The sequence below is a fragment of the Clinocottus analis genome, unplaced genomic scaffold (genome assembly GCF_023055335.1).
Source record: "Clinocottus analis isolate CAN_PGR_092001 unplaced genomic scaffold, fCliAna1.0.p SCAF_21, whole genome shotgun sequence".
In the NCBI taxonomy this organism is placed as follows: Eukaryota; Metazoa; Chordata; class Actinopteri; order Perciformes; family Cottidae; genus Clinocottus; species Clinocottus analis.
In genome coordinates, this window is record NW_027175943.1 from 7589004 (window position 1) to 7610148 (window position 21145).

Below are 21145 nucleotides of genomic sequence, written 5' to 3' on the forward strand. Positions count from 1 at the left end.
GTAAACTGTAGTTCTTACTGCGTCCTCTCTTCCTTCAGGGAGTGATGGAGTCCACTTTTCCCGGAACAATTGTCAACCAGGCAGGACAGCCCTCAGTGCAGTCTGCGGCGATGTCGCCAATATACTAGACAGACATTGAAACATCGACCCCGTCTAGTTTACCATGCTTTGTGAGTGTGACTTGTTGTGTGTGCTTACATTTTAAGGTCACTCCCTTTTCAGCGGTCCAATCAAATGTGAAGGATTTGATGTACATCTCTCTATTAAAATGTTGTTTCACTGGGGAATACTCATACTTTTGTGATTGTTCTCAGCAAATGCAAGCATGCTAACTTACTAAATGAAAAATCTTAACATATTGCATTTTAGCTTTATAATTGTGAACATGCTGGCGTTAGCATTTACCTCAAAGCAGTGTGGTGCCTCAGTACAGCATCTCATAGCCATTAGCATGGCTGTGGACTCTTTGTAGTATTGTAAGCATGCATGACTAAATTTCATTGACAATCTTGGCAGAGGAGCAGTGACATATGTTTCCTTGATTTTGCTAAAAAGAATACAGTTGAATTTACAGGACATTTTGTGGCTTATCAGTCAGCTAAGCCAACTATATTCCACATTCACTGTATTTAGTGGATCACATTCGTCAAACAGTGGCTTAACTGTTTGGGAATGCATGTCATCACATTGTGATTAATCTAAAGCCCCTTTGAGTATTGGGCAACTGGATAGTGCCAAACAGCCTTAGTGTGAATTATATGTATAAGCACTAGCCTTATATTTTAGAATAGTACCAGCAGAACACCATCCTAAAGGGATAATAATCATTTCCCTATACCGTTCCCATCTTATTTATGGCTCAGCACACTGGTTTGTCACTTCCAGCCAATGTGATTATTCACCTGGCGAGCATATTATTCTAGCAAATACCACATCTATAAAAAAAAAAAAAATCATATTTCATTCCAGGGGTTTGATGAGAATGCACTGTATCCCATTTTCCAAAATATTGGGTACTCTGTGCGACAAGAGTATGGCTTCCCTGATTACATTATGCCTCACAGCTGTGTTTAGCCAAATGTGCATGGCTTGCAAGTATAATGTACAATAGGCTGCTGCAAGTGTGTCACATTAGGAAAAGAAAAAAGAAGAGATGGAGCGAAGGCAGAACATTGAATTCCCCTTTCATCAGAGTACTTCCATGCAGATGAAATCCACCAAAATTAATGTGTACGTCACTGGGAATTTAACTAAGTTAGGGTCATGCATTTCCGGTAACAACGGAGTAACTGTTTTTTTTTTTTTTTTAATTACAGAAATGTCTTAGATTAGATTATTTTAGGTTATGGCTTGGAATGATTGCAGTATTTTAGATATTAAATTCAATTCTGGAGGCTCAAAGTAATTTCTGAACTCAAACTGGTCGTGGAATCCATTCATTTGATTCTAATAGATCTTTGTTAATATAATGAAAAGCAGCTGCACTATGATTTAATTATGATTTAACACACATGAATGGGCACACAGACAAAAAAAAACTAAAACAAGATTTTGATCTCACCAACTGAACAAAAAACAGTCAAAATTCCACATTTAAGAACAAAATCCTTCCTAAACCGAAGGCACAACCATGCAGTCTGTAGCACAGATGTCCACCACATGGAATGGATGCAACTCATTTGTTGCACTTTGCAATCAATTATTTATTTCCTGAGTCTGATATAGGGAAACATCTGTCACCTTTGCCTAAGTGCCTGCTTGCATGATCCATGGACTACGTTTCAGAACAAAACACCCCCATATTGTCTGGCTCTCCAGTCCCGAGCTCAGGTGCAGAGTCCTGTCTGGCATTCGGAACGCCCTGCTGTTGCAATAGAGGCCGGCAAGACCCAAACACCTGGAGACCTGCTGTGTGCCACCAGAATTAGCGGCCCGTTGCCAAGCTATCACGCGGCTTTGCTTTGTTTTTCAGGGACATCTTCCCTTGATTATTATCAGTCATCAGTAGTACGAGTAGGTTTTCTAAGTTATAGATACAAACCTTTTAAAGATAAAAGTCTTTGAGTTGTATATCTATTAGACTAAAAGTTGTGCCCAATGAATAAACCTGTGCAAATAAATATGGACATACTTATTAGTTAAATTGTTTTTACAGAATGAATAGACAACAATGCTTGTTAGCTGGAGTGGTCAGTGTCATGGATGGTCTAAGATGATCCTATGCCCTCTCCCGTAGTCCTTTTCCTAGTCAGCACACCCCCGAAGTAAATTAATTAAATGGGCATAGTGCCACACTTGTGGTCCACTTGTGACACTCATGTCTGAAGTATTTGAAGTGTCATCGAAGATTAAGGATGTCGGAGAGGTTCTAATTCTCGGAGCCCAACCCCAAATAGCCATCTGTATTCTCGTTTCTGCAGCACTCACTAAATCAACACACTCGACACAAGCCTGAGGATGCCTCCGCACAATCATGCATGACAACATCAAAGCTTTCCTTTATTGCCTCTGCTCTTCATTTTTTCTCCTCAATCCCTCTTAACCGCTATCTGTAGCGAAAAGCATTGGTAACCGCGGCAAATATTATCTTTGGGGTTAGTGCAAACACTGAAATCCCCAGCTGTCTCCTGTCAATGGCTTCAGTCACAGCTGATAGCCGTCTTCCAGGATGATTTGATCCTTGCAGAGGTGAGAATTTAATTTGTGAACGTGCATGCACAGGGATAACCGGGAAGGTCTGGACTGTGAATTGGTAGTCTTACAAAAGACCTCCCATCTTCACAAAGAATAGAGTGTTCAGCCTTCTTTAGGATCTCTCCTTAATTCTCTTTGTTCCTACCTCAACATATTGACACCCATAAATCTCTAAAATGTCAAATGAGCCAAATCCCCGGATTTCCAAGAGCGGGATGTTTCAATGATAAGCTGGATCTGTCATTGGGGAGCCACTCAGCACCCACAAACAGATTGAGCAGGCAACCAAGATGGATCTGTCGACACTTCATTCTGCATATCTCTATTTAATGATATTATATTTCATTTCCCGAGCAAAGAAAACACCATTACCCAAAGCAGTGAGTTGGAACGAGCCATTCTGCAACAGATTCCGGGCCTCCTTGGTGGTACAGTAATTGAATTACAATCGCATGTGACACAAAGTTTAAAAATTATTGTATTTGTTTCCATTTGTTCCTTCTATGTTACACTCCATAAGCTCAACTTTGCATGGCCAAGATCATTGAGAAGCTTCACTATAAACAAAGAAATGTTCATGCTACATGCACATATATGGGTAACATTATTTGGACAGCCTGTACAGTCTGTAGCACGCTATACGATTCCATTAACTCTTTAAGTCGGCATACAGGAGGACCAATCATTGGAGAGGTCACAAGAAATGGTCCTCGGGCAGCATTTAGGTTGATTTCTAACAATCATTGGACCTATATTGATAACTGCCTCAAATTCATTTTCCTGGTAACTGTGGTTAAGTGCTCTTGGACCCATTGGAGTTCTGAAAAGTGTGTCCAGTTGTTTTGACCACAGATTGAAAAGCAGTTATCGTTTCAATGGGAGCGATACGCTCATAGGGGAAAGGACAAAGAGGTCAGCAGAAGTGGAGTAAGTGCTCCCTGGGGCAAAAACAGCAGGCCATTCAAAAGGCCCCACAGAGAGACCAGAGGAAATTGATTTCAGCTTTATTCCTGTTCAAATGCATATCTCTGCTGACGGGTGACCCAATGGTGGACCTGTCCACTCAAATTAGGAAACCATTTGGAGGATATGGCCTCATGTGAATGGTCTTTCACACTCTATGAATATTGCGACACAATAACATTATTTCACACATCAAAACATCTAGAGGTCATCCGGTGCTCCGGTTTTGTGAGTGATGATCTTTTTGTCGGGGGCAGGCCCCCATCGATGGTATCCACTGGCAGAACTGAACAGAGACACTGTAACATGTTTCTGGGGCACTGTCATTGGCGCAAATTACATAAAGACATAAGAGCTTTCGCGACCGGCTGCATGCATTTTGACAAAAGAGGGATTGGCACATATTTCTTTTTCCACATTGATAATACAGAGTGCTTTCAGTTCCACTGAACCCCCCCAGCACCGATCAGCCATCACCATCCCTGAAAAAGGCAAGAGGGGTGAATATAGGGAGATGGAACATACAGCACACCAGCTATTTGATCCTTTTAACACTAGCTGAGTTGACATTTTTGAATGGATATGTAAATATTTGGTCAACTACTCAATTATTCAGCAAAGCAAAGAGAGCCTTTGGATGGGACGGTAAAGGTTTAATTAGAGTCTCCGTTGAAATTGTCACACAATATTTGCTCAAGTGCATCAGTGTGCCTTAAGTGAGTTGGGAGATTGTCTGAATTCCATGTGGGACATAAACTATATTAACATGGCCCACATACAATTTGTCATGCATTTCTTATTTCAGTAAAGGGAATGGTCGCAGTAAAAGAAGCAGCTGTGTCTTTGAACATGGCTAGTACAGTATGTGATTTACAAAAACAAAACATCCCTTTTTACATTAAGAGCATTAGTTCCAATGCAAACTGTTAACATCAGTGCGCTTTTCCAGAGTGACCAGGAGACTGTTACTGGAAAGACACTTTTCTGTGGATTTTTTTTTTTTTTTTTTTTTTTACATATCTGCAAAAGTCTGAGCACAAACTTTGAATTTCCATTCACCGTCATCATACAGGGCACTGCAGGGATGCCATACTTTTTAAAAGGCCAAACTAGAAGTTACTACTGGATTCCTCGACAAAAAGCCAGTGGCATTTTTCCATTGAATTTTCCATTGTTGCAGAAAATAAGCTCTGTAACAAACCCAAGTGTGAGTTTAAACAAGTTTTGTGCAGAAAGATAATCTTTGAAACGCAAATGCTATCAGCAGATGTGAGAAGCTAACATTTACATACATACAATACAAGTATAAACACACCAAGGCTTATGGGCTGTAAAGACGGACTCGTTGGTGTGATGGTTTTAAATGTCCCTGTAAAACTCAACTATTAGCAATTGCCTTTTGTCATAACACAAAAAAAGCTTAATCTCGCGTTAACTGGAGAATATGTCAGGTTTCAAACAAATAATGTACGACCAATTGACTTTGAAAAAAGGGAACCAAAAGTTCAAAATGCTAACCTATTTCTGGGTGTTAGGTCTCATTCCTGTAACAGAAGCTCTGAAGCTGTTAAAGGTATCCCCATGACTCAGTAGAGATAATACAAAAAAAAAATGTAATTTGGTGAACCAAGCCTTTTAGTGTGCACTTGTTGCCACACCTCTTAAAAGGCCATTTGTAAAACATTTGCAATTCTTTCATCTATCGTAAGTGACATTCACCTCCTCCTTCCTCCTCATCTACAGTCAATGTGGTGCTCTGTGTGAGCTCTGTGCTTATAGCCACACACTGTGCGTATACATGATTTATGTATGTTGTATTTGCCCGGTCGCTTTAACACTGCCGCAAATCTGTTTCATTTTAGAGCTGTTTTTCAGACCAAAAAAGAAAAAAAGGCCCATGTTGTTTTCTTTTTCCCCCCTCAACCACAATGTTTATACACTACACTATAGTATATGGAGCAGGACAGGAGCATTGGTACGGAAAAGAGGGTTGTACCGAGCATTGCTGTGTTGCTTCAACACCGAGGACCTCGAGGCTGTGCATGCTGCCAAGCTGCAGTCACCCACAGAGCCGTGTGCTTATTTTCTCTGCCCTTTTCTTGACCATATGGAGCATAAGGGTCATAGGGACATGGTGTATCACAGATTTGTCTGTGTGTGAGTGAGTGTGTGTGTCAACATGTGTGTGTGTGTATGTGTATTGCCTGTTTGCGAAATGAGCCAAATCTCCTCGCGAGTGTCTGTGTGTTTGGCAGCGAGGCACATTGATTTTGTCAGCATTTGCATTTTCCTGCCAGCCAAGAATACTTTTATTAGCTCCACCAATATAGATGTAAAAAAAAAAAAAAACAGTTCATAGTCTTTCCATATTCTGCTGTTGGACTTAACACATTGGCTATGGTATGTTCTCAGCTTATGGAGGGATTAATTTTTTTCCCATTAAATTAAAAAAAAAACAAGAATTGCAGAGCTCTTTTTATTCAGATAAACAATGGACTATTCCATGATACAAATGGAAGGAAAACCCCAGATGATAAATGCAAATGCCAAAGGTCAAAGACACGATATATAGGTGGAAGATGACAAAGTGTCTTTTACTCCATTGCCAGCTGATCCAGGGTCAGCTTGTCAGAGCTGACATGGTGACATAGAAGCAACCTCTCACTTCATCACCATATTAATTCACCCATCACAAAGCCCTAATGACACCGCCGCTGGCCGATTAATCTCCAAATTTGATTTAGCGAGTGTCCATTCATCATAACTGACTGTTTCAGTATGCAATCAATACAGCCCTTTTAGCACTTCGGACACCTACACCTCAAGAGGTACACAGTCATGGTGTGAAGAGTGTTGTGATAAAGTAAATGCTTGCCCAGGCCAAAGGAGGGGAGCATCAATCAAGTACCAGTGCATACACACATCAGCACTTTGCCCTGAGGTTCACTTAAAAGCCTCTTGGAGAAGAAGCAAAGGATGCGGCGCACTACTTGTCAACGCTCTCATCAACAGCGAACATGTGTTCAGAGCTTCATAAAACATGTCTTCCCAGACCACAATGACTAACTCATTTACGTTTTAGTTGACACAGCCTCCTTGCCAACGGCTCTTAATTTGCTTGTGAAGAGTTGTTTGTACGCCTGTGTCTTGGAATAAGCCGCGTTGCTAGTGCACCTTGCCAGTATCCCTGCATGCTCGCGCTTGGACACACTCTCGCCCATACATGCACACGCCATCAAGCCGCGGGGCGAAGGCAGCTCTGCTCACTCAAGGGGAAAGTGAACAGCTGTGCCTGTGACAGCTGGAGCAGTCATGACATCCCCTCACCAAATATCAGGGATGGCTTAGAACGCAGCGGCGAATCAGCCGAGAGGGGTCCATTTACAACCTGGACGAGAGGCCGAGGCTTTAGCCTGCGACCAGACTGAAGCGGCGGAGCTCGGTTTTTCCTCCTCGCATTTGCGGTGATAATGTGAGAAGTAATGAGTTTCTCCTTGGTCTACAGCCCATATAATAGTCCCCCATTTGCTTCAAAACAAGCCCAATGGAGCAAATTAGATAATGTTGTGCCTGTGAAAAATGAGCTGAATACTAATGTTTATTTTCAGAGGTCCAGTTTCCAACGATTCCTCATCAGATTCTCACCAGAATCTTGTTTCACTGCTTACCTTTTCTAATCTGATCTAGAACAACGTGCTAGTAATTCACTCAGGGGAAGAAACATCTGCTAGATGCTTGAATAAAGTAAAAATAGAGCCGTACATTGAGAATTCAGTCTGTTCCTGTAACATCGGTGGCATGTCAATCATGTTGCCTTCCCCGGAGATAGATTAAGAATGCAATATGCCTTTGCACATAAACACTTTTACTAATCATCCCAGAGTTTTGGTTTTGTCTGAAATATAAAAAAATGATGGATGTCTAAAATGTGTTAGAACCGCTTGTGATTGTGAAGGCAGCATTAAAAAAAGAAATCAGTGTACTATGCAAATGAGTATAATCACCTTCAGCCCCTTTAGCACCAGACCGATTTTAATTACACCTTAATTTCATGTATAAATACCCCCAATTCAGACGAGCTGCTGCAGTAAGCCCCAGCAGAATAGGCTGAGTGGGAGGACTGTATAGGTACAGATAATTACAACTCGCTGTTATGGACTCCTGATTATATGAGGTGGTGGCCAACATACTGTCTCCGACTACCACTGAACCAACCTCATCGGAGTGATGGATTAAAGGATATCACAGCTGTGACAGGGTTGTCCTGTGAACTGAGCTTTACTTCACGCATGGCCAAGACAATGTCCTTTTCCTGAAAGATTAAGCTTGACCAGTTCAATTGTGGGATGCGGACGCAAGATAACCAACACGACAGTGTTGCCACTTAATATGGAACTCCAGGTTATATAAAACCAGTCTACTTTAGGGAACAAACTGGTTATGGGGCCCAGTAAGAAGAAGCGTGGTGCAGCAGGATTTTTTCCCCCTGTTACACGTTCTAAATACTATTCAGGAAGGGAAATTTTGGGACAGGCTTATGTGTAAAACAGACCTCTTAAAAATCTGAATGTGTCTTTTTCCTGCGTGAGGTTATTTCTAAACCAGAGACTAACGGTCATGTTTGCGGGCACATTTGTGTTTCCAATGAAGTGCGATTTGTCTCCAGAAAGTTTCCAGCATTTAATTAAATTAATTACGTGAACTGATTTAACAGACGCAACCACATGTTAGCTTTTTTTTCTCCTGCTGATGCAATAGATGGGAATAAAAAAAAGAAATCAAGATTAAACGAATGTATGATAGTTTAGAACTTCAACACACACTCAGCATTACCTGGAAAATTAGCCCACGCAGAAAGAGCAAAGCCACAGTCCATCTTGAGAAAACATCCAAGTTAAACTATAAATAGAAGCTTTTTCTCCTGCAGGGACTGAAGATTGAGCATTGTTGCAAACACCGGAGGAGCATATGCTGAGGCACAGCTTGTTGCGGCCTCAGATGTTCCTTAACAGTTGATTTCCTCAAGTTGCATTTCCTTTTTCACCACGTTATTGTGCTAATTATCTTTCGGCACGTTCCACATGGGTGGCTTACAGCGCCGAACGCACAAACTCAGCTCGTATTTATTTATTTTTCTTACCCCAGAAGCACCCGACACAGGGGCCGCTGTGTATCAGCCTGGCTGGGTGACACATTGGCTCCTCGACACTATTGACTGATTTCAAATGCGTGTGAGAGCTGATGGAGCATTTTCTCGAGCTCTGCGCTTTTTGCAGTCAAATAAGATTTGTGCAGAGCAAATTTCCCGCCCAGCTGCTCTCACAGAGTCGATATGCAGGTAACTTCATATAGAGAAAAACACAAAGCATTGTTTATATCGCCTGATTAGGGTGATTTGTGTTCCACCATGCCGGAGGGCTCCGAAAATATGAACCAAATACTTATATTATTCACAAAGTGCACAGTGATGCCGGTAGTAATTGCCATAGACAATAGCAAGCACTGCCATGGAGGCAGAGCAGCGATGCAGTCAAAAAGAAGCGTGTCATTTTATTGCTTGTCACGGAGAATTTTCCGGCTATACATTTTTCACATTTCCCTCAAACACTCGCACGGCACGCCTGGAACCTCCGCTGTGTGCCGTGATATGAAATGGGTCTGTACTTTGTGTGCACACCTGTACGCCAATGTTACAGTTGGAATCTGAGCTGTTATTCGTTTTCTGCTTGGAGTAAGTACTGCGGTTTGGCCTGACTTTAAAATCTCCTGACTTCAGCGTACCAGATATGATCTTGACTGAAATGCCGGCATGGAAATTCAGACTGAATCTGTCACTCTGTGATGTTTCTAGTCATTTCTTTTTGGGTCTTAAAAGGAAGATAAAAAAATCAGCCCTGTGGGTGTTTTTTTCCTTGTAAAAAATAGGAATAAAAAAAAAAACAAAAAAAAATAAATGAGCCGATGCACATTTCCCTTTCTTTTAAGAGAAAGTAAAGTGCTGGCTGTTCTGTAATTTTAGACTTGCCTACTGAGGTCAGAGGTTCCATGCTTGAATGCCCACATTTGCATCTTTGACTCGCTGTGGCCCAGGGAGGAAGAATGAGCTGTTGCATCTCCTCTGATGTGCAAAAGTGAGAATGTACAACAGCATTCACTGAACTACATGCGCTCCACTGAGCTCAGCGGGAAACTATTTCACCGCAGCGGGGCATTCCTTCGCTCACAAAATCTATACAAATGCAAAACCACGTGAAAACGGGGCCAAGCGTTCACGGGAGCACATGGGAAAACTGCATCGAGACACAATAAGTAAAAAAAGTCAAGCAAAAAAAAATAAACGTGCTGGCTACTATGAGTAAATGTCACATGGTCGTCATTGCGTGTCTGTTTTTGCTGTATAATAAAACGTCGTTGTGTGGCAGGTATCTGCACTGGTGTCCTCATCGTCTCAGTTTTCCATTCCCCCAATTATCATGCGGGATCCCAACAACAACAGTAACCAAAGGCATTTGCGACGGCCGGGCTACATGACCCTTGTTTGTCATTCCCAAGCTACTACGCTCACAATCCATGCAGGCAAGGTGAAATCTGCATCCATTTCTCATATTTACATATGAACTAATGATTCCCCTGTGGGCTGACTGTGGCCTTCCAAATACTCTACGTGGTGCAACCGAGGTGATGTACGGCACTAGTGGGCAACCGACGCTGGTGACTAACCAAATATGATACATGGTTTCACAGCCTAATTGCAGCTTCTAGCTGAATAGGCCATAAGCCAACAGAGACCTACTGACCTTGATGAAAATAAAACAGAAAGAGGGCCCCGTGCCTCGACATGACCCAGTAAAAAAATGTCTGCGACACATCTCTGAAAGGCCATTGTGAATGGCCGTATTTGACAACAGTTACCACACTGGCCGAGATGTCAGGAAAGCTGCTTGTGTAGAGCTCATAGAAATAATCTGCCACATACCCTGTTGAAAGTATTCAGTGAAGTTATGCAGTGGTGCTTTTCCGACATGGCACTATTTCTAAAGGTAGGGGATTTGAACGGCACCAAACTGCATTTTATTTATGTGGCATCGAGGCCTTAGTACCAACTGTTCGGCTGCAGGACGCAACATTAAACAAACCACATGTCCTTTTGAATAACTTAACCAACACTGGTACATACTGCTGTGTCCAACTATATTAGACACACCTGGAGGAAATCTGCTCAAGTGGTGGTATGCCACACAAAGATATTGATGGAAAAAAAAACACGCCATCTTTCAAAGAGGCAGATGCTGCCCTCTTTGTTCTCCATCACCCGTCTTCCTACCCCGTCGAAGCCAACAGCTGTTCTTTTGCTGTGCAAGTTAAGGCAGGAAACAGATAATTGAAAATGTCGATCTCATTAATTATCACAGTGAGGCAACTTGCATTGGGAAATAAATGGCTCCTTCTGATGGTTTCAGACCTGGGTGCTTACAAAGCAAAATCATATGCCGTGGCAAAACCTTTCGCCGATAGTTAGCGATCTCAAAAGCTTAAAGCTCCGTTCAATGTGTTTTTGTTGACAAAGGATCAGATGACTATGTGTAATGTCAGAGGGGCTGCTTGTCGTGACAAGCACACAAAAAAATAATGTGCTCAGCTCTACAAAGCTTTATAGCTCTTTCAACTAATTGTTTTGATTTCACAGCCCACAGATTTACTCTTTTGGTTCAATCTCACTGCTCTTATCGTGTTGATTTCTCCATAAAAGTTAATATGAATCCACAGTGTGCTACCTGACCAGCACCGACTGGCAGACAGGAATATGTTAGCAACAAGCTAGTAAACACATTTATCATTTAAGAGCTTGAGAGCTATACAAATATGATCTATTGTAGGGACAAATATTCCACAAAGAGAAAGATTGCTCATCAGGTGGCCATAAACATGACTAATGCTAATGTATCTGTGGGATGCGTCAATAGGCTACTGTTCGCCAATGTGCAAACTCAAAACATGTTATAGTATGCCAGTATTGCAGGTTTACATAAAGTAATTGGTCACAAAACAAGTGAAGGTATTGCACACGTCAAACACCAAACAGACAAAACTCACATTTCCACACAAACCCAAGGAAAACGTGCAAACTCCACAGAGAGCGGACGAGCCATCGACATGCTGTCCACTCACTCACAATGCCGTCCTCGCCCCACTGCATTGATAATGTGACATAAAATAACTCAAATCAACATGAGCCTGTGTTCCGGTTGTATAGCTGCAATATGAGCTCTTATTTCATCATCGAAGAACCTAACTTAAAGATAAAGACAAAGTCTGGCAGCTGAAAATTGCAACGTTGCAGACAGAATATACTTTCTTTGCATTGGAACATCCTGCTGTCAGAGCTTTTCAAAACTTTTTCAGCAACTCAAACCTAAAGTATGAAGACTCTTACAGACATTTTGTGATGAAGTGCTGCAGATTATATACTCTTGCATGCCAGAGTTAAACCAGTCTCCCTGGTCCATTTAGAGAGGTGCCAGCCAGCGGTGCACCTGTAACACATACAACAACTCCTAATTGATTTTACAAGGCAGCTTAGACTCTAATTGCGGATTTGCCTGGGGAAATTCTTGATCCAAATGGCTTAGCAACTTCTTTTGTGCCGTGCTGTTCGGAGATTTTCATTCATGGGAGAGAAGATAGGATGGGGATTGAAGGAATGCATCAGGAAACAAGTTGTGTGCTGCATTTAGAGGAAAGGCAGATATGAGTACACTGACATGAGCCAACAGATGCCTTCCATGAACCTCACGTTCAGTCCAGAGCCAATTTGAAAGTTATCTTTTTTTCCGTGGGGTGGCACAGCAAATAGTGTTCACATTTGGAGCATGATGTTGATAACATTTTGTTGTCAGATCAGGAGAGCAGGACATCAATGCAGTGTGGTAAATACACACAAAATTGCTTTCAAATTGTTCAAACCATTCAAGACTAATCTTTTACTTGATTCGAGTGAGGAATAAATAATTGGATGTGTTTTAGAGTAAGCTACAATTTTTTTTTAACAAGTTTGACACCAATCTGGGGCAGATGAATAATTGGATAACAATATCAAAAAGATGTAAGCGATAGAACACAGCGCACTTTGAATCCTAATGTAACTGATTTAGTTTCCCTTCACTTAATAAGTTGTGCCGTACAAAAGAACACAAACTCTATCCCCTGTGTGCTCGCGTCTTGTCATCTCCACTGCTTTTGGTTTTGAGTGAAGCTTGTTTCAAAACACATCAACAAATTGCCCTAATGGTCATCAGCACGGAGCTAGTAAAGGCATCAATCTGCATTAACCAGTGCAGCAGTAAATCTTATTCATATTCGTGTTATTGAATTACCATTACGCTGATACAACACATTGTGCTGAAGGAATCACATGTTACTGCTTTAAAGCAAAGACAGTTAAGTCATCCGTCTGAAAACACTGTACCTGCTCCAGAGACAATGACTTCAATACTAACTTTGTGGAGCGGCGCATTTGCCATTTTCCCCTTTTATGCTCCAGAGGGCTTTGTATAAAGGTCCAGAATTGTCATCACTACTGGAATGTAAAGCTTATTCCAGAGTAAGATGAAATAAATGTAATGGTGCAAAAGCCAACGACGTATTCACTCTGTGGAGCCGCTGCAGCCTTTCCAGTGATGTGACATTACGGCAATTCACTTTAAGCTGAATCAATGAGCAGGATGCAATAGGAGATATTAAGATGTTGGAAAAGAGTGATAAACACAATGTTTGGCTTATCATGAAGAAAGCTTAAGGCTGTGCATTATCAACACATTTCTAATATAAATTGATCAGTTAGTAATGGTTCAAATGTTATCTTATGAAATGTAGTTTTTGGTAAGAAACTTAAATAAATATTGCACAGAAATATAAGAGATATTAGAGAGACCTGTTTAAGTTTCTTAATACTAGCTCTAAGCTAGTGCCAATATTTGTTTTAATAATAAATATATATTTTCTTTCTTTGACTTGTGATTTGTTATGCAAATAACCACTATAGATGTCTATTACTAGGTAAAAGCAAAAGGCTTAGAATATTTGACTGTATACAGACGGCTGAAATGATTTTGGGCTCGGTGTCGGAAAAAAAAAATAGTCTGAAACATTGCATAAGTTACCAGCTGCTAAATAAAAACATATCGGCTGAAACGATTCATCGTTGATCGACGATGGGTATCTGGTATCGGTGGAAAAAAATGTGATCGAAGCATCTCTAAAAGTAATATTTGCTCCCTTTTTTCTGATGATCTGATCTGTGACTCATTACAATCCGCACTGAGAGTGTTAAGAGATCATATTAATGGAATATTAGAACCTGTTGGCCTATTCAAGCAAAAATATTGAACTATAGGTCATTTTAATTTGCCTTTCAAAACCATGCATATTATCATAAGAAGAGAACGAGGATGAATAGTGAGCCTTAATAAACGTTGACTTTAAATGCATCCATTTTTATGCGATAATGAATGAAGACACCTAGTATGATTTCCAAAAAAATATATTATAACAATACGCCACCGATGTAATAATGTGCCACCGGGACCTTAGACATAAAACCACAATCGCCAGGACCAGAAAACCCTGAAGGGAAGTTTTTAAGCACAAAGGTCCGTCGTTAAACCGCCACCGTGCAGCCCGTCCCTGAAGAGATCACACAGTCCGTGTTGTTTTGGACCTCATTCCCTAAATCTGCTGCACAAACCCCCGAGAACTAAACCGTATGGCAATATGATGGGAGTAATCTGACAGAATAAATGCAGTTTCATAAGACCAGCCAGGCAGAAAATAGATTGGAGGTTGTGATTTGGGGGAGTTAGGATGGGAGTGGTGGGGGTTCCAGAGAAATAATGTGTCACTCAAAGTGCCGACTGCTGCCTCTGCAACCAGGGCTGAGGCCTGACCCGCAGCCTGTTTCATGTGATAAAAACTGAACATTTGTAGCTTTCACCTTCAGCTGCTTTAAATGTTCTTACAGAAAAGCAACAAGCAAAGGAATCTCGAGGGGAGTAGAGATCCATTTAGACAGCCTTTTTCTCATCATTTATTTTGTCTGTAGCGCTTTGACGTCGGCTCAGTCTCTCTGTATGTGCTTTGACAGAAGTGCAAGGTAATTATTGAAACATATGGATGGCTGAGCCCTCTCTTAACCCTCTCACTAATGATGCTTGGCTATTACAGAAGGGCACGGGAAGGACACTTCTACCATTAACTGATATATCCCACCAGAGATCCACGCCTTATCGTACACTTGTTGCCTAAAGGGAAGCTGTTGGAGCTTTATAGAGGTGGGGGAGGGGGAAGAAAATTTGAAACCTATGACCTTGTTCATGCTCGAAAGTGTTCCTCGAAACACAAAAGGGACCACGGGCACAAATGCTGCAAAAAGGGTTTTCAGTGAAAACATGGAACGCTTCAGAACCTTGACTTCAATTCCAAGATATAATCTTTTTTTGTTTCAGTATATTTTTCTGGTTCGTTCTCACATATGTGAACAAAACAAACTTTTTTTTTTACCACCATCGACTGAGATGGTGTGGACTCTTTTCACATCGTATTGACATCCTTCACATTTTTTCCTCAATACATGCTGGAAATGTTTGACTGCCTTTCACTGCATGTTTTCAGCAAATCTGATGGACGAAAACATTTTAAAAGGGTTGCTTTTTAGGGCTCATGCTAACCCGGGTTTAGCACATATAATTACAACAATTGCCTAATCTTTGCGACATCAAAGTCTTTCCATTGGTAGCAGATTCACTTAAACTCGAGACTACCCATTTCAACTCCATTAACTTTCCCTGCTGAATGGGATCAGGGAAAATGCCTCACAATAATGCCAGCTCGCTTAGGGCAATTTTTTCAGCTTGGAAGCTGCAGCTCTCTCTCATGTTAATGGACCCAACAGTTACCCTCCCCGGTCCATGCAAAACACGCTGCATCCCCCAGGTACATCGCAGTGTGACCCAGCCAACTGGAGCTTTTGTTCATGTGGTCTTGTGGCTACGGGCAAAAGTGATGCTGCTACACAATGCACTAAAAGCTTTGGCGGACAGCAAGAGTTCCCAACACAATGGCTGCAGCCGGTCCAGACGCAGCAGTTGAAAATAGCTTCACTCCTTCAGCTATCTGCAACATTTACACAATTCAGCTGAAATGACTGTGTGCTTAATGGAACTCAGCAGCAGCTATTTGGAGGGCATATTTGCATGAGATTATTAGCAACGTAAAAAGTGATATTACAGACACATATAGCATTCTGAAAAGCTCAACTCGAAAGACAACTCTAACAAACTTTATTATTACAGCATGTTTTGTGTTATCGAGTGCTGAGACACGACCTCCCTGTGCTGTTGATTTTATCTTCAGGCAGTGGAGACAGAGTGTGTCAGCTGAGTGGGTGAAACTATGAAAAAATAAAAGCCAGCAAGTACATCTGTTCACTCATTCAAAGTGGAATTGTTCTTGTCACCTAGTGCCTATGGACCACCTCAACACATTCTCCAACTGGCACATCGCACACATCTTTGATTGGTCCATAACACCAGAGCGGCTCTTACATCCATCTCTCCCAGTTGCTAATTGAGACAGGAGAAAGGCTTCAGCCATTCCATTCTTTCCCTAAACGACTATGGGACACTGGAGACCAGATGGTCTGTCTGCGAATGTCACTGGTGGCCAGTTGTTACATTTGACAATGTGGGCTGATCTGGCAACTATCAGTCCAATTCTGCTGCCTTCAAGAAGGAGAAACTGGGAAAATAGCACTTGGATTGATTTCATCCCTCATTCGGCGCACAGCAAATATTTTTGACAAAGACATATGGTGCCGAGAAGTGCACAGCAGCAAGCTGGCCAGCCTCAAGCCTGAGCCGTTTTCACTTGATTGTCTCCGGCAACGTGTGCATTTAGACAAGCGATGTATGCAATGTCCGCGTGCAGCCATGCCGGCAGGCACACGAGTGATGGATCTCTGCAGAACCGCTTATACTGTATTCCTCCTTTACTGTATTATTCCCCTTTTTACCCCCAAAACAGCTTGCTACATGCTGGTGTTATTAAAACATGTTCATCAGCCGACATGAAATCACACACGTTTGTCTCCGGACCACAACACCGCATGCCAGATGTTGGCTGTAACATGTCAGGAAGGAAGTAGCAATGCTGCCTCGAAGCTCCACCTCAGTCACCCTGTCTCCAGCTGAACCAATCTTTGAGAAATAGAGTCTTTCACCTTCAGTCTATTTGGAATTGGGGGGAACCAACCTGACGTTCAAAGTTGCTTGCTGAAGCAGAGTCCCTGTCTGGGCTTTGGCAGCTGGACTGATAGCCAGCCCTGTGGAATGGCAGCTGTTGAAGGGCTTTTTAAATTGCACCCAGGTTGATGGGTGGCTGTCAAGAGGGCAATGGACAGAGAATTTCGAAAAGGAAAAAAAAAAAAAGGATGGAAGGGCAGGAAGGAGGAGGGGAGTAGACCTGGGAGGACAGTGACCCCCAAGGTTTCCAGAAAAATAAATGTCTCGAATCCCGAAATAATATATAAAGTGAAGGCTTTGAACAAATGGTGAACGGGGAGTGGGATAGAGGGGCGGGGCATTGCTAAGGGGAAGGGGCTGATATTAGTGTTACAATAAATGGAGCGCCTAGGCTTGTCATCGCCACGGTTATTTAGGCAGGCAGCACATTATCACTGTTCATGTGTGATATTCCCAGACTATGTTTACATACAGCGGGATAATATCCCTCTCTTTGCGAGCTTGATCGCTTGTCACAGATACAAATGGAAATGTCAAACGTCTACTCTGTTTCCTCTCTCTTGATGGTGTTGTACAGTAGCCTTTGTGCCCACTGAATCTTACCATTCTAATAATTACAAGAGCTAAGACATGGCTCCGCTGGCTTCTGAATCAAAATATTGTGAACGCACGATAGCATTTCAAATCAAGCGAAGTGGAGATACTGTGTTTTGCCATTTACAGCGCGGTGGAACGCTGTGGGTGTCATATAATGTGACTCTTTCAGCCTCACTGGCTAATCTTGCCTTGCTGTGGTTGTGCTGTGCAACAGATGGTGTTTTAAGAAGGTCACCATGTCTATTTCCCCAGTTGTTACACATGCTTGTTTCATTATTTGGGGATATTTAAGGCATAATGCAGAACTTGTCAAGGTGTCAAGCTGCAGCTGAATAGACACAGTGTTTGTTTAATCTATTAGACCCCGTGGAGTGTTTCAGGTTGGAATGTACTGAGTAGACGCTGAGCAGCATATTATTTTTAATAAAGTATCCAATTAGTAATGTTAAGCATACACTCACAGCGCTGTAGAGTGACTAGCAGGAAGGTCTGCCATCCCAACATGTTTCAGACTGGGAAAACAGTCTTGGGCACCATCATGTGTGAGTTTTTGGGAAGAATCTATTCTTGTTTCTTTTAAAGGCCTAATAATTTACATTTGGAATGTATTTTCTGCATACTCCGCATTCTCACAGTATTCAGCATAGAACACACAGATTGACTGAATTCTGTTTGTATCTCTAACCAACTGGCCCTGGGAGCTTCTGATAGCACCAGACTGGCTATACTCATGGCCAATTATTAGCCATAAATCTCTGAAAGGCGGTTGGACCTCTGACAGGTAGCTCCCTTATTGCCTGCTGATTGCTGGAATGTAGCTATTAATCATTTTCTGTATTCCCCACCGGTCAAGACACCTTTTTTACTGGAGGGATAGATCAGACACAATGCGGCTATCAAATTCCTCCTTCCTAACTCTTTGTTGTCTTTTGCGTTCTCTCTCTTGCGATGCTCAACTTGTATTCCGATCACATCGTTGATGCTGAGCATCGTCCAAAATGGATTTTTTTTTAAAACTCAAATACGTCAGATTTACAAAGTTTTCACACATATGCTGACAAATACCAATATTACAGTTGTGGTAATTACAATAACAGTTCAAAGACACATTTTTTGGTATTTTAAAATGTTGAGGATTTGTCATATCCCAGCAAATGATTGTGTGCTTCCATTGCATTCACTGAATCCAGGCACAGCACCCGTAAGCCTGTGTCTAGAACAGCGCCGCGATTATACGCCAGTGAAATGACAGCATACTGTACATCAAACTGTAGCCGTTTAGTCTCAGTAACTCCATGATATAGCTTGCATATAAACTAGGAATAAATTCCCCTTCAGCATTTTGACAGCAGCTATTCAGATACTTAGCCCTCATACTCTGCAGTCATATTGCTCTGCCAGAATCAATTGCGATGGCAACCATTGCCAGGCCGGAATTTTATCTCTCAGCTGGAAAAAAAGGCGAAGAAAACAGAGCACAGAGATATGCTGTTTATCGGTCACACGACTAATTCTCTCTCGATTCCCCTTTTGAAAGTGAACTTGTATTAATCTACAAGACCTTGAGCGCCTCGTGCACACAATCAGCAGTGACGTGGCCCTTTTTTCTCTTTCTTTTGGTCAATCTCTGACCTTTTTAGTGCCGCCCACATTTTAATTAATACTAAACTAAAAAGCTGCTCAGTGCCCCCCTCCCTCCCGCCCCTAAACTCCCATTTATTCTTTGTTCTCACGACTCCTTTTTCTGTGCCCCGATGAAATCCCTGTTAGACAGAGCACATTCAAGCAGTGAGCGAATATCAGTGGTGAAGAAGGGTCTTTTGTAACGACTTGGAAATTACAAGGGCTTAAGAGTCAGACGCATATGCCTGCCAAATGTAATCAGTGGGTAATAAATGTTTGCCCTTTACACTATAAAAAGCAATGGCAGTACTGAAGGCGTGCTCAGGCTCAGGGCAGCAGATCACTGCGCCGTTGTGATTAAAATGATTATTTCCCAACAACTAAAACCTTCTGCTATCTTCACCCGTGCCTCTTGAACTCCATCCCACAAATTAAATCATTTTCTTATCATAACCGCTTTTACGACGGTGAATAAAGCATCTTCTAACATGTGTTTTCTTCTTTCTTTTTTGTCGTCCTGCAGCTCTTGAACTGTTGGGAGGGTTGCTTGAGTGCTGAAAGGTAAGCTTTTATAATCACATCTGAAGCGTGAATCATTGTATAGTCAACAACGACGACGGGTCATGACATTTTAAGCCGGGTTTCCATTTCTGCTCCGTCTCAGAAGAACTGTGTGTGTTAATGCCGGTTGCAGCAGAACGGAGCCTTAGAGGGTAGAGTGTGAAGGCCCCTTGCTCTTTTCCCCCACTGTTTAATTAGCACGCTCTCAGAGACTGGGGTGCCGCTTTAGCAATCACGAATCCTGCCCAGCCAATAAGAACTGGTGTTCAACCACGTCTGACAGAGATAAATGGCATGCCGCAACATCTCAGCCTCAGCCATCATCTCTGTTACCCGGGCAATAGGGAAGTCTACTGGTGGAGTGGCGCAAATCTAAGTGGGCACGTGGGTTAGTTGACAGCAGCATATATCTTTGTGGGTGTTTTCAGTGTGATTGGGTGTGCAGTTTGTTTGCAAAAATGACGCAGATCTTCTTGCGATTGTGTGGTTGGGTTTGCTGAGGACTCAATACGTAGATGCATTGTGTTAAGTCTTGAGCCTCTCGTCGTGAAGTGGGGCTGCATGAGAGAAGACGTGTCCTGATTGAGATGCTGTCCATTGGCTCCGTTTCACCGAGATGGGATTCAAGGGCCGGGTTTGATCAACAGGTGGGGAGTTTATGATGGTTTTAGATAACAAACGTGAGCCAATCACAAGACTGAGAAGACAACAGTTTACCCATCTTGATCACGGAAAGCATTTTAGAGATTCAATTAAAGAGGGGCGGGGTTTTTTGGATAAATGCCTGAAAATTGGTCCGTCTTTGAAACAAGGGAACTGTTATTCATCCATGCAAAATAATAGATTACCAGAGAGCTTCCACTGAATACATTATATGCGACATCCGGCAATACCGAGTCTTTTGAGCCAGATGCTTCATCTCGTCCAATTCTAATCGTCGCTTCTCATTTAAAGACAACTCGACAATTCCAGCAAGGGCCGGGTCCAGAAAAAAACTGAACTCATTGGGCTGAACCTGATTACACGTTTGAGTTTGAAAAGAATTGCTTCTAGCTTCCTAGATATTTGCATTAAATCAATTTGCGTTAGCTGATTAGTTCACTGGCTGTTCCAGAGAAACAGTAAGATGTACTTCCATCTTTTTTCTGTATCAAACAGTTGACATGTGCGGCGTACAATGCTCTTGCTAGATGAACTAACTTGTATTATTAAAATTCCTGTCAGAGAGTAATGGATTACCAATTCATGGAGACAGCACGTTCAGTATGCACTTCTGGGGACAACTTGTAAAAAACATAGTGTCACTGAAATAATGCTAGATTGTTCAAAAGCCACCTCAAACCGAAGCATGATTATGGACCCCCCCCCCCCATGAAGTGTCTTTATTAAATAACTCTTTCCAACATCCTGAC

At 42.0% G+C, this 21145-nt stretch overlaps 1 protein-coding gene across 29 annotated transcripts in view; it reads left to right on the forward strand.

The window, feature by feature from the left end:
- Positions 1–21145, forward strand: part of LOC137791982 (receptor-type tyrosine-protein phosphatase delta-like) — a 332202-nt gene that overhangs the window by 171217 nt on the left and 139840 nt on the right. For all 29 annotated transcript variants that reach the window (XM_068587243.1, XM_068587249.1, XM_068587242.1 and 26 more), the window contains one exon: positions 19696–19733. The gene's annotated coding sequence lies outside the window, so the exon portion shown is untranslated. The remainder of the gene's footprint in view (positions 1–19695; positions 19734–21145) is intronic.